The sequence below is a fragment of the Aotus nancymaae genome, unplaced genomic scaffold, assembly GCF_030222135.1.
Source record: "Aotus nancymaae isolate 86718 unplaced genomic scaffold, 86718_ANA_hifiasm-v0.15.2.pri h1tg000048l, whole genome shotgun sequence".
Lineage (NCBI taxonomy): Eukaryota > Metazoa > Chordata > Mammalia > Primates > Aotidae > Aotus > Aotus nancymaae.
The window spans coordinates 13,628,483-13,641,300 of record NW_026988462.1 but is presented as its reverse complement, the minus strand read 5'-3'; the positions used below and the strand labels follow the sequence as shown (position 1 = coordinate 13,641,300).

General features: G+C 32.1%; 1 long non-coding RNA gene and 1 other non-coding gene across 2 annotated transcripts in view; one reads left to right on the top strand and one right to left on the bottom strand.

The window, feature by feature from the left end:
- Positions 1-12,818, bottom strand: part of LOC135268964 (uncharacterized) — a 396,879-nt gene that overhangs the window by 216,232 nt on the left and 167,829 nt on the right. The window lies entirely within an intron of this gene.
- Positions 9,960-10,144, top strand: LOC135268971 (U2 spliceosomal RNA). Its single transcript, XR_010337302.1, has one exon. It is a non-coding gene; the product is annotated as a U2 spliceosomal RNA (small nuclear RNA).

Below are 12,818 nucleotides of genomic sequence, written 5' to 3'. Positions count from 1 at the left end.
GAAACTTTGTAACACTGTGATTTACATACAAACTGTGGTTGGTTGATATTTATTTATGACATTCGAAATAAATGAGATCACATATATAAGTGCATGTGGTTTATTACGAAACATGTCTAATCATGGCAGCAAAGCCTTAATAGGTTTCTATAGGTTGGTATGTCCCCTGCAAAACTCACACTAAAATTTGATTCCCAATATGGTAATGTTGGACAGTGGGGCCTAGTGGAAGATGTTTGGGTCATGGGGGCTGATCTCTCATGAATAGATTAGCACCTTCCCACAGGGGTGAGTGAAGTCTTGCTCTCTCAAGACTGGTTGATAAAAAGAGCCTGATTTCTGTATTTTTTCTCTCTTGCTTCCACTCATGCCTTGTGATCTTTTTCTGCTTTGTACCAGCCTGAGGCCCTCACTAGATAAGGGCATCCAATCTTGAGCTTTCCAGCCAGAAGAATAGCGAGCCAAATAGTTCTCTTTTCTTTGTAAACTATCTATCTCAGGTTTTCTGTTACAGCAACATGAAATGGGCTAACACATGTGTCAAGGACTTTTATTAGGTTGGTGCAAAAGTAATTGCGGCCCTCGCAATGAAAAGTAATTGCAAAACCCACATTATTTTTGCAATAACTTACACTATACAAATGATTAAAAATTTTATCTGAGAAAGATTTTTGTTGTTGTTGGTTTTGGTTTTGTTTAAGAAAGAGTCAAAGTCTATTGCCCATTTTTGGGAGATGGAGTAAAATATATATTTTTTTCTAATAGCTTCTGTATTTACTACCATTACCAGCATTATAGTACTCTTTCATTTGAAAACTATAAATAGGACAAGTTTCTGAATCTCAGTGATCCTTAATTTCATATAAAATATTATAATTTTGCTGAAATAAAATAACTTTCTCATAGGGTTGAAAAAAGAATGAAAAGAAATAACTATGTTGATGTGTATGAATTATTCAATAAATTTACCTTTATTAACATTACAATCATTACTGAGTTTTTATATGTGTGTTACTCTACACCAGATAAAATTTTAAATCAAAGTGAAGTATAATATAGTTTCTTGCTTTAAAGCATTATAAAATGTATTTTGGAACCAAAATATAGATTAGCATACACACACACATACATACATATGTACATGTATCTATATGTACAAATATTCACGTATGAATAAAAATATTTAGATAATAGCTGAATTATAAGAGCTTTTATAAGTATGTATTTTCATAAATTGTTCTACAATTATAATTTCTAAAATCATACTTCTTGTTCAATACATATTATCAATGGAAGAAATATACGAAACATGTTGTAATTCCCATTGCTAAATGACTAGATTTCTAAACAGAAAGGAAATAAAAAGGTCCAAGAATGAACAAGTTTGAAAGGAGAGTTTGACTTTCTTTTCTCTTTTCTTCTTTTTTAAATATCCACATTAGACAAGTGACTCTCTTCCTCTTACATTGGATAAGTAACTAACTCTACCTGGGCTATTCAGCGTACCTGGACAGTCAAAAGACAAATTTGAAGCTCCATTGTGCATATATTTTCTGTCAAGTATTGAATCATCATCATCTTGTTAATTCCTCTTCAGTCTCAAATCAAAACTGAAGAGTGAAACCTTTTCATTACCTTCTAACTTCTTCTATAACTAAACAAAATGGTGAAGTTTACCTAAAATAATGGTTCCTTTAATATTAATATTATTATTTTTATATTAAGTTTATCTTTGTACATGAGAAAAGTAATGCTTACAATTTCTCAAAGACAGAATCATTATTGGCTATAGTTTTTAAAAGAGAGAAGTTGGAACAAGTACTAGAACTGCAAAAAGAATAAGCTCTATCACCCCCACCTGGCAAATAAAGTTGTGACTAAATTCTAGATTCCAGTTTTCAATGGTTTTGTAGAGCCTGCATTCTCCCTCTAGAGTTTCATACTGTAGTAACACCAAACCTATTTGGTTTAACTTTTAGGTAACAAAGTGGTTATTTGAAAACTATAAATAGGACAAGTTTCATTATAAATAAGTTGTTTTCATTTGCTACGGCCCCTCAGATTGGAAACAAGCCTGCAATCTCAGGGAGAATCTAAGTGCTAGGACAGAGGCATGGGGACTGAAGTAAGAAGTGGATTCCACTCGACAAGATCCAAGATCTAACCAGATCAAGCGCTGGCATCACCGCATGGCAGGATCCAGTCAATTTTCTCTTGACATCTTCTCCTTGCAAGGTACAATCAGATCATGCCTCATTCTCGGACGCTTCTTCTTACTTGCAAATAATAAAATCCACTTACTAAATCCTCCTTGGTTGTGGTCATTGGGTTGGTCATTGGATATCCACCAAGTGACCAAATTCTTAGAGAGCCTGCAGTCTCACTCTAGAGATTGCTTAAAATTTTTGCAGTAGAAATAAACCCACAGATGATTCCTAAAGTTTGATTTCATTGATTTTTAAAACAAATATTGTATATTTACAAACATTTTACATCTAATAGTGAGTCAACTAATTTTTAACAGACTTTCTTTTCATATTATTTTAGCATTCTAGCCAGAAGTGTGTTTTTATTTTCAAAATAGTTTTTTTTTTTCAAACTAGTACCTCAAATTTAATAATATTACCCTATGGAAATCCTTTTTATCTGCAAATATTCAGCAATGAGTCAGAATTTATTGCAAACTGCTATTTCAGTTTGCATCCCATCAGAAAACTAATAGTCTGCTCCAAGAAAAGTAATTATTAGAATAATTTAAGGAGTCATTTATGAAGAGTGGATGAGGTACAGAGGAACACAAAGGAGAGTGCAGTTACTGTCAGGAAGCTGTGACTACATCCTGGACAAAGAGGATTCATGCTGGTTACTAGAATCTAGAATTCAGAAATACAGTATTGTGTACTTGAGGAATACAGTGTTCTGGGAAGAAGTAGTAAATTACACAGAAGAAACACAGTGCATAAGTGGCTATTGAACAGGGGAGACTCGTGAAAATAAAAAACTGAAACCTTACTTATTCCCTCCCTTTAGTGTTCTTCTATGGCTCCTCATTGACCAAAGCAAACTGAAAACCAGAGATCAAGGATGCTACTAGATGGAGCTCATTTAGGTCAGCCACTCAATTCACAGGAAAGGATGAAGAAGAATGGGTAACAGATCCTGAATATGAAAGGAAAAAAAATGTGACACTTTTTAATAAGAATGTATCAGGCCAATCACTATCACTTTGCAGATGCATGTTAAATAAGAATAATAAGCAAGTTACTTGGTTTGAATTAGATATGATTAAGAAATAGCATACTTACTTTCAAAAACCAGAAAATAGGTAAAGAAAACATACAGTAATATGAGTGTCATATCAAGACTGGAAGTGAAAACTAAGAACTGTAAATAGAGCATAGAACAACTGATGACAGAGTAAATCAATCTCTACATTTAATTAGCAAAAAAGTTTGTAATAAGAAAAAGGCAAATGAAAATTATATTCTTTTAATCTTAATATGCATTAGTTAGGAGTTTAAAAAGAAGGTAATACTAGAAGTAAAAAATAAAAATCTCTGTATAATGGTTTGTTTTCACTTTGCTTGTTCAACCCCAAAACAGGATTTCTACAAAATTCTCCCTATTTGGCTTAACTGACCTGTGTATCCAATCTTATGCGATGCTGGTATTGTCCTGACTCCCACTTTCATCAGTTATCCACTCTGCAGCTGGACACTGATTACATAATCAAAAGGTGATTACCATCAGTTTTATGACTTCACTGTCTTTCAGCTAGAATCCTAATTATCTGTCCCTGTATATACGATTGTATAATGTGTTTGTGGTATTTTTCCCGTAAGAGTAATTCTCTTTTGATACTTTTTCTGTTGACTCAGAGCCAGTCTTGGCAGCTACACTAGTAATTTTCTTTAATTTTAACAAATGTTATAGAAGAAGATATGCCAAGTTGTGATTTGTTCTTTTCCAGGTCTAATCTGATATACCCAAAATATTTCACAACTTCTGTCAAAGTGGCAATGATGTGAATATAAAAATATTTTCAAGTTTAGACCCAAAGTGTTTGTATTTGACTTAACAGGTAGTAGGAAAATATGCAATATTTTGAAGTCATAGTAGAGGCTGAGCTTTAGAGAAATGATTAAGATGAAAGTATATTGTCTTATATATAAAAAGAGTCTGGGTAATTTCAGAATAGAAATTGGCAGGGAAACTATGAATTAGAAAAGTTTTGAGTATGTGAAAGGAACCAGGAATACAAAAACCTCAATGGATTATAAAAATTAATTTTTTAATACTAAATTTCCATCATAGTTCAGTGAGAAGTCTCTTTTCATTGTGTTCTTCAAGAAACGTACGTACATTTCAAAACATGCCACCATGATTACAGAAGCGGGGAAAAGAAGATAAGGTGAATAGCACTAACATACCTGCCCAGAATGGTGACACGTTACTTCAACTTATGTTTTCTTGTGGTAAATAAAATAACATGGCCCAGTCTAGTTCTTATGTGAAAAGACTAAAATTATATGTACAAGAAACTAAGTGTGCTTTAAAATACATCAAATTTTACTTTTATTTTTTTGCAGGCAAACTAAAATATTTAGAATAATATGTTAGTTATGGATGCAAATGCTTACATCAGGCAAAACCTGTCCTTCATTTTCTCTTTTTACTATATTCTTGTACTGTAAATATTTGATTTTAAATAAGAAAACCACAAGATGGAAAGATTAACTTTTTAGGTATCCCCTGCTCAAGATGGAAAGATTAGCTTTTTAGGTATCCAGACTGAGATGGAAACCAAATAGGGAATTGAATCTAAATATAAATGTTTTAGAATCTGTAGTCTGAAAGTGATAGATAAATTCTCACCAAACCAAAGCCTATATACTCACTCACCTTGAAATGTTATCAACCAGTGATCTGGAAATCTAGGTAAAAATAACAATTGTTTTAATGACCTAAAATTCTATAATTGTATTTGACTAAAAAATGAGGAAGATTTTTAAATATGATTTTAAACTGTAAATTCAAATTAGAATATAACAACCAAAATTATATAAAATCACATCTTATCCATCTGTCTGCTTGAAAGTTAAATCAAAATACCTTGCAAAGTGGAGATAAATTTAACTTTTATGTTCTAATTTAAAATGAAGAGAGTTGGAGTCACCTGTTTTAATGTAAAAAAAAAAAAAAGAGGCTAATATACCAGCTGAAATTATAATGCTCCATGATTTCTTTTGTAACTATTATCAGTGAGATCCCATCTTTTGCAATAAAATAAATGGAACTGGAGATCATTATGTTAAGTGAAATAAGCCAGGCACAGAAAGATAAACATTGCTTGTTCTCACTTGTTTGTGGAATCTAAAAATCAAAACAATTGAACTCATGGATATAGAAAGTAGAAATATGGTTTCCAGAGTCTGAGTAGAATAGTGGAAGCCTGAGGGTGGGGAGGTGGGGATGGGTAATGCGCACAGAAAATGTAAAAAGAATGAATAAGACCTACTATTTGATATTACAACAGGGTAACTGTGGTCAATAATAACTTGGATGTACATTTTAAAATAACTTAAAGAATGAAATTGGATTGTTTGTATCTCAAAGGATAAATGTTTGAAGGGATGGATACCTCATTCTCTATGATATATTTATTTCACATTGCATACTTGTATCAAAATATCCCTTGTACCACACCAGAGATATATACATCTGCTATGTACCCATAAAAATTTTTAAAAATTTAAAATTATAAACTTTAGAAAAATTACAGTGTTTTCATCTAATTGATATTTAAAAACATCACATTATGACAGTGACAACTAAAAAAGCCATCTTGGAATCACAGGTTTCATTTCACTCTCTCTATATATTCTAATCAATTGATTCTACTGACAGCCAAGTTGTTAACACTAAAAATCATCTTCATTTTAGATTCTTTTTAGGTTTATATTTTAGAAAACAATAACTGACCAGAAATTGGATTTGTTAAGCTATTAGATAGAGTAACAAAGAAAAAATAATAATCTGACATGACATTCCTCATTTTTAAAGAAAATGATATCTGAAACTTAGAAGTTATTGCTTTAATAATTATTGTGGCTTTTCAAATTTATGATTGGTACATAATAATTTTACATATTTATGGAAATAAGTATGTAATATTTATAATAAACCTGTTATTATAATCCATGTATGCATGGTGTAATGATCAATTCGTGTGTATCACCTTAAACATTTACCATTTATTTGTGATGAGAACATAAACCACTCTTCCAAGTATTTTGAAATATACAATACATTATTGTTAACTCTAGTCATTCCACTATATAATAGTACACCAAAACATATTTTTTCCTGTCTAACAATAGCTTGGTACACATTGGCCAAGCTCTCACCATATCCCTCATTCTCATAACCTACCAATCCTCTTGTAAACAGTATTATTATATTTTCCACTTTTATGAGAACAACTCTTTAAATTTCACAAGTAAGTGAAATCATCAAATATTTGTCTTTTTGTTAGTGGTATATTTAACTTTGGATAAACTAGGAGAACATTATGGTTTAGCTTTTACTGGATATACATTCTAAATCTTTTGGATGTACTAGACCAATTTAAGCACTAATTTTCTACATTTTCTCCTCCATATGCCAAATGCCTCATGAAGAAAACTGTAAACATGTATAAAGCATAAAGCATTTACATTATTCTTTATGCATATATGATTTCAAGCTCAGCTAAGCCAGTTTTACTAAATCTTCTCTTCCTAATTTACTTCCAAGAGAAGCATGCTTAGTCCTACAGCACAGAAAATAGAGGATTAATGCAGGTCAAGAGAGACATGGAGAAGTAGATTTACAGTTTTGTGTGTATGTAAAATTCTAGATATACTACAGAGTTATGTGCCAAAATAGTTCCAAAGAGTCTGGAACATGATATATAATAGAATTATTGATGAGTTTTTGTACAAGTTAAAATCTTCAATCTTTATCGGTAAGGAGAAGTCATTAGATGACTTTAAGAAGAATAACAATTTACTTCACATTTTAAAAACACATAATTCTGTCTCAAGAACTGGAGGGGGACAAGACTACCAAAGACAGCAGGAAGGAAACAAAATAGAGAGATGGTAGAGATATTTGAGAGATAATGATACAATTTGGTGGTTTATTGGAAATGCAAAAATAAGGAATATGATTGAGTCCAGTCAAGTCGAGTCTAGAGTTTTTAAACATGTATTTTTATGTCAGTTGTTTAGAGGAGGAACAAATATTTGGCAAAAATGTTAGTCTATTTCATATGTAATGTGTTTGAAATGTCGGGGAGGTGATTTGAAAGGTTTTTGAGTTGTATGTGTGCATTATGAGCCACATATTCAGTAAGCCACAAATTCACAAAAGAGAGTAATTTTGCCTAAGAAGTATATGTAAATTGAGAGATAGAGAGGTCTTGGACATAAGCTCTTAATAATATCATTAATATTTTCAGAATAAATTGAGGTTGAATTATCAGCAAAGTAGAATGAATACAATTCATTAGAAGGAAACAATGAGGAAAATGTAATCAAAACAACTGAGGTTGCTGTAAATAATGATGATAAAGGGCTATGTACGAAATAGAACATGGCTTTTATATTTACAGTATGATGGAAAAAAGTCAACCACATGGACTCTTCCTTTCAACCATAAGACAGAGCATGAAATAAATCATGGAGAAGTGTGGCAAAGTGCAACAAAAGGAAAGCGTCATACTGTATTCATAGAATGTTTGAACAAAAAGAGCTCATTCTGCTTAATATTTTACGTAATCCTATCTTTTCCAAATGAAAACACAAAACTCAAATCTATGATCTGATTATTTACTGTTTATAATGTTTGAATAATTGGTTCCCATAGTGAGCCTGTTAGTTTGTAACTGATTAACTATACTTTCTGCCTATGGAAATCCACAATTAAATACTATTTACCACTCAATTATTTACAGCAATAGTTAAATTGTGACCAAAAATAGTTCACAAAATTATTATCATATACCTAATATGATATAGAATTCTCATTGAGTTGCTGAATTTTGAATGTTTATTTTAAAAATAAAAATGCTTTAAAAGTGCCATGTATACATCTTATTTGTAAAGATCAAATAAAACTGTTATACAATGCTATATGAGCTTTTGTGTAAATATGCACAAATACGCACATATAGGCACTCATAAATACATATTTATGTGTTAGTTTTTTTAACTTTAGGAACTATACTGTATATCACATATGTAAGTTTGTTAGATAAACTATTTTCTCAAATGCAATGACAAACACAAAAATAGAACATTTTAGTTTAAAATACCAATAAAATACGTATTATATATGCAAATAATTTAGTTTCTTTTTTTTTACACTATGTATTTTATAATTATAATGTAGGATATTAAATTCTGATAAATGAACATATGTAGAAATTTCAGTATGCTTTTATTGTTGAATAATACCATAAAGTATGTTTTTTTATCTGCCTAAGATCAGGAAAAATTTAACTCACTATCTTCAAACCAAAATATGATAATATCTATTTAACATTTAATAATGTAAAGATTATTAAATTGTGATTAAATGTGAACTAAGTTTACTTATAAATTATTTCAAAGGCTATATAGCCAACCGTTTTTCTAAAGATGACATAAAAGCAAGCAGAATTGAACTGGTTTGAATACTAGCTGAATTTCTTTTACCTCTAATTAATTTCCATTGGTGTATTGTACACATCTGGAAAACCAGACTATTTCATATTTTGAGAATATATAGTTCTATAATTTTCAGTGTTGAAAGTGATAAATGGCATTTCTGATCTATACTTATTTTTTCTAATAATTGTAAGCACATTATTCATCACTTGTATACTGTTTTGGAGACATTGTAATTAAATAGCTAAAATTTCTTTTTTTTTTTCTTTTCTTTTTTTGTTGGAGACAGAGTCTTGCTCTGTCGCCAGGCTGGAGTGTGGTGACATGATCTCAGCTCACTGCAACTCCCATTTCCCGGGTTCAAGTGATTCCCCTGCCTCAGCCTTCTGAGTAGCTGGGACTACAGGTGGGCTCCACAATGCCTGCTAAGTTTTTATTTTTTAATTTTTTTTTATTTTAGTAGAGATGGGATTTCACCATGGCCAGAATGGTTTTGATCTCCTGACCTCGTGATCCGCCTGCCTCCGCCACCCAAAGTGCTGGGATTAAAACGTGAGCCACCACATCAACAAAAATTTCTAAATGATAATTTACAAATCTTGCATATAGTAGTGCATAATGTAGAAATATTCCTTATCAGCATAATATTTTTAAGGCAAAATTTCCCATCTGTGATCTTATGAAAATTTACGTGCATAAGTTATGAAAGGTCTTAATAAAATCTTTATGAAAAAGAGGGTTTCACAGATAAACTGGGAAACAATGCATACTGTATCCCTGCTTGATGATTTGCAGTATTCTATTATTCAAATATGTAATAAATTTACAGACAAAAATGCACTTACTAGAGCTAAGATGGTATTGCCTATATCAATTTTAATACAGAATTATTTTGTCACATGTTTATAGTTATTTTGTAGAATGTTAATTTGCAGTCTTATGTGACTATTTTTACAGATGTCCATTTAAAGCCAATTAAAAAAACACATATTTTAAAAATACTGTATAATGTGTACTGTTTTAGGCATTTTAGAAATATTAACTGGTTTAAGTCTAATAGCAAGGGTATGAGGGAAGTAACAAGGCTATGAGGGAATTTTTATTTCTATTCCACCAGTCAGAAAACTGAGGCAGAGACAGATAAAGTTAATTGCCCAGAATCACACAGTGAAAAAGCTGAAAGATTGAGGATATGGACTCAGAGTCTGTAGTTCCACAGTTGGGCTCGATTCATTGCACTGGGTATTATTTTTATATAATATTTACTTAATTGCTTTTTGGCCTTTTGGCTAAGATTAACTGTAATACCTGTTCTGATCAGTCTAATCGTTATTTTGTTCAATTTATTGCAATTTATTTATCTCACTGATTGTAGCAAGTAGAATTTGTTGTATAAATTAGATTAACTTTATGTAGTAATTACAGGTGGAAACTACTTCCCCGAAGAAAGTAGTTACAGTTGGAGCATGGGCTAAATTTTTAAGAAGCTGATGACAGCAGGAGCATTAGCAAATCCACATGAAAGCTAAAACATGTAACAAGAGCAGCTGAAACACTGAACATGACTAACTGGAGTGGAGTTATTTGTGATCCCATGGAGAATACTCCTTGAAAACTTTTAGAGTGGGAATTGAGTAAAGGGCTGGAGATTCTCTATTAAGAGTAGGAAAATTGGCCAATAAAATTAGGGTGATTACTGTAGCTATCAGCACACAACTGCATTCACACACAAGGTAATTCTTGGAGTGTCTATTGCCTTACTCTTCTCTTCCCTGATGAAATTGAAACACATGCAAAGCAGGCCAGGCGTGGTGGCTCATGCCTATAATCTCAGCACTCTGGAAGGCTTGTAAATTAGGTTATGGTATAGCAACTGAATCAACTGAAACAAGAATTGAGAAATTTTCACTTTATATAATCTTGTTGTTATTAAATAAATAGGTCAATAGTCTCTGAAAATGTTGAGATCAAGAAACCTGGAGTTGAGGATGAGTTTTTGTATTTGATCTGTCAATTACTAATGATTTGTTTTTTTGATATATACTTCTGTTGTTACTTAGTTTCTTCCCCTAAGAAAATGAAACTACATAATTTCTAAAGTTTGTTTTATAAGTTCAAGGTTCTTTTTTGTTGAAATATTAAAAGATGCATTCATGTGTTTGTAATCACATGTCCTCTCTGTACGTGGTCAAACACCAAAGGAAGTTAGAGAAAATTTCCTAGAAGTCTTTTGTTGAAACTCAACAGGTTCACATAAAAAAGATGTTGATAGTTGTGTAAGGCACATTGATAATCTACCATTCATCCAAAATGTATTAATCAATTTCCAACTATGTACCAGGTATTGTGCCACCCTAGAGAGACAGCATTAAGCCAGACAGTCTCAGCTTTCATTATAGTTACATAATATTTGTGAAACCTGGCACATAAAGAGATTTACAGCCAAGAGCTATATATCCTATGATAGAGATAAATACAGGAAATGGGTAAACTAGATCAACTAACAGATTTTATGAGTCACCAAGTATTTTTTTCTATGGGTAATGACCTAGAAACTTGGACATGAAGGGTACATGATTATTAACCAGACGAAGAAAGAACACTACAAGATAATGAGAAAAAAATGCCAAGACATGGAGGTGAGATGAATGGGGTGCTTGAAAATTGTAATTAAAGTTTGGCTGGAATGTTGAATTTAAGAATCACAGCCAGGCATGGTGGCTCACACTTGGAATCACAGCACTTTGGGAGCCTGAGGCGGGAGGATCAATTGAGGTCAGGAGTTCCCTTATAGAAATTTCTATTAGGTCTGGATCCTGACAACAATTCAGACTAACTTTTCAAGAAATACTTCCTCAACAGTGCCACCTCTGATTCTTTTTTTTTTCTTTTTTTGAGACTGAGTCTCACTCTGTTGCCCAGGCTGGAGTGCAGTGGTGTGATATTTCTGCTCACTGAAACCTCCACCTCCTGTGTTCAGTGGGATTACAGGCGTCTGCCATCATGCCTGGCTGATTGCTGTATTTTTAGTAGAGACGGGGTTTCACCATGTTGGCCAGCTTAGGAAATTTCCTAAGGAATGGCATTAAAGTGGCATGGTCCATTTAAGGTATAATAGTTTATCTCTTAAAAAGATAAATAATAATTAAAATAAACAGTGAAAGTACTTGTTTTTGATATCTAGTGTCCTTTTGATATCTAGTGTCCAAACCAAGTGAAATTTCAAAATGTAAGTTCCGTCAACATAAAATATTGCTCTGATTCTCTTTCTTCCTTCAACCTTTTGTCTCACAGGTACGGGATTTCTCATGGATATATAAAATGTTATTGACGTAGAAATAGCTGTGATATAACTGGTCCCTCTCAGTTAATGCTAAATTGCTTGAACTTAATCTGGTGTTTTGAAAAAAAAAAAAACCCTAATGCAAATGAAATTTGGTAGAGTTTATTTGAGCTAAGAACAATTTATAAATTAGGTAGCACTCAGAACTAGAAGTTCCAAGAGCTCTAACTACCAGTGTGAGCAATCAACTTTCATTTCACAGAAAGAACACAGATATGAAGTAGGGAAATCACCTGAATGGTTACAGCTAGATGTTTGCCTAAGTTGGACATGCTGTGAAGAATGGGCTGCCTTTGAACAGCTGAAGCCCAACTGTGATGGCCAAGACGTAGCCATTTGTTATAACCTGAAGTTAGGTTACATTTTGGTACTTAGGAACTCAAAACATGGGAGACTGTCTCATGCTAGTGGCCTCTTGCTTATTAAAGTTCAAAGCTACCCCAGGCTTTGCTCTCTGTTGGCACACCAAGGAATCCAGTCTCAGGGAGCATCTTTGGAACAATCAGAGGATTCTCATAAAAATAGTATCACATGTCTTTTTTAGTCTAAGAATTTATTGTTTATTCATTATCACAATGGTAACATTTTAAGATCTGTCAATTTAAAAATACTCTCTGAAGTCCTTCTTCAATATTCATTTACTGAGTGAGAAAAGATACTTTGACCTCTACCACATTTGTTTGATATTGCATTTTTTTAAACATTCACTTTTGGTAAAACTTTAGCAAAAGGAAATTTAATTTGTCAATATTTTTCCTACATTGTTCCTTCCAGCTTTGCAAATA